This window comes from Telopea speciosissima, chromosome 11 (assembly GCF_018873765.1).
Source record: "Telopea speciosissima isolate NSW1024214 ecotype Mountain lineage chromosome 11, Tspe_v1, whole genome shotgun sequence".
Taxonomy (NCBI): Eukaryota; Viridiplantae; Streptophyta; class Magnoliopsida; order Proteales; family Proteaceae; genus Telopea; species Telopea speciosissima.
Genome location: NC_057926.1, coordinates 1,136,922 through 1,139,382, shown reverse-complemented (window position 1 = coordinate 1,139,382; position 2,461 = coordinate 1,136,922).

The following is a 2,461-nucleotide window of genomic DNA, read 5'->3' as shown; positions in this document are numbered from 1 at the left end:
TATTATATGATTAATAAGCATTTTGCATAATTGTATTATTTGTCTAAATTATGAACTGATTTGAATGTGGATATGTGAATTGATTCATTACTGTATTGGGTTACGGTGCCGGGTGTACCGGTACCGGAACCCCAGGATTGTTTATGAAACTCATTGACTATCATCCTGCCTTGTATGTGTCGTGCCGTTTTGGTACCCGGGTACTAGATGGAATGGGACGTTGATGCACCCGGAATACCTCTCGGAACGATAGGACTTGCATGTAGTATATCTGTGGTTAGGATTCTTGTCCCCTTATGCTACGACCCTTACCAACAGGGGTTTATGTGTTGGGTAGTCAGAGCAACTGTTGCCTGTGGGGGAGAGAGGCCAGGTCAGGGGTAGTAATGGCTATAGGGGTCTGTCACTGGGTGGTCTTGGTGGCTTCGACCAGCGTAGGCTCCCTTGTGATAATTGAGGTTTCATTGTGGCGATAAGTTAAGTGACCCACAGTGTCTCCCGAGTTATCATAGTAGCATATACCTAACTTAAATTTGTGTGCTAGATGAAAAATGAATTTAACATGTGCATGCATCATGAACTGTTTAAAAATGTGTGTTCGTGTGTATGTGCATTCCCCTTTGCTCTTTCACTAGCTTGTGGAGCTAACCCCGTTGCGCAACCACTTTTAGTTGATATGCAGGTAGTCTCTTGATGTGCTCATTTTGATGCGAATCGAGTAGAGCTAGTGGCTGGGCTTGGATGTTGATGTACATTCAAGGGTGATGCCCTTGAGGCATAATCTTACTCTTTACTTTATGTTTATCTTTGTCGTGTATAAACTCCTTGTGTATCTTTTGGAGAAATTTCTTGATGGTTATAGGAAATTTGTAACTACTGTATACACTATCATTAGCCAATGAACACCTTGTAATTTCTCGATTTTAAATTGATTAACGCTTCCGCTGATTTCGATCTATTTTTGGAATGAATTATTCCATTGGTTTACACACTCTGATATTATTATGTTTTTGATATTGGTTATAGACTGTGGATTGGGACACTGTATCTGTGATCCTGGTAGTTTTGGGATGACATCTGTCGTTCTAGTCACCCATTTTCTTGTACTTTATCCTTATTGGGATGGGGACGTGACAATGGCTAACTCTCAAACCCCACCTATGCCATGATTGTAAGTCATGCGAACAACATTGGACGAAACGGTCATGACAATGTGGCCTTTTGTCTTGCCACATCACCCGAAGAAACACTACGTCAACTTCATATGGGCCCACCAAAATATTATTCCACATGCCATCACCCCTTGCATATATCAATCATGACTTCATGCATCTCAATTATGCCATCGACCATACCATCACATAACTGTCATTAAGCACTCCACATGCCTCATCATGCACATGCAAGCATCCACACTAACCACACACATATCGAGCGGGGGGAACCTTTCGGGATCATCTTGGCACTGTAATCAGGAGTTTCACGACCTACCAAGGAGTGGGGACAAACTTTAATGCTGAATTAGCATCCTTCTTTGAGGGGATTAAGGTTGCGAAGGATCTTCATATTGGCTATCTATGGGTGGAATGTGATTCGACATCAGTGGTCTCGTCTATTCTATCAGCTAAATTGCCTTGGAAATATGTGCAACAATGGTGGGCGATGACAGCTTATCTTGATTCAATTCAGTGGTGTATAATGCATTGTTACCGAGAAGTCAATACAATAGCTGATGCGCTAGCCAAGAAGGCAGCAATCCTTAAAGAGTCACGCATTTGGGTCTCAGTCCCAAATTTTATAACCCATGTAGCTGTATGGGAAGCTATGAAATGCCCATATTACAGATTCTAACCAATGTTGGGGCGTGGTGGGTTTCTTAGTTTTTGAACTAAGGGTGATTTTGTAACTTTATTTTATCATTAATATACATTGCTGATCTTTAGCAAAAAAAAACCACACACATGTTGTACACAACGTCATACACATGCCATACTCATCGCACATCCATCATGGGCATCACCATGCATGATGTACATGTCTTGCACATTTGAACCCATACCGAAACAACCAAAACTCATCAGATACATTCCGAACACATCAATAACCACTAGTGCACACATATCACATGCCATATCAAAACTAGTGCAAAATTACTAAAATGTTCTTAGGTAACAAAACAATTGTACACATCCTACGTATCTCGAAAACACATCGTACATATCCCGAAAATATTTGGAAACATATCCCAACACATGACACATCTGCATTATTGCTAACAATGACAACACATGCAATGTGAGCTCTATAAACACTGCCACACAACACCACAAGTCTAACACTTTCACCTTAAAAAAAAGGGTTCCCTAAAAGACAGCATAGTTTCTGTACCAATGCAAAGGCCAACTGGAGCATATGTGAAAGTATCAACAAGGGTGAGATTTTTATCTCATGAGAAACGGGC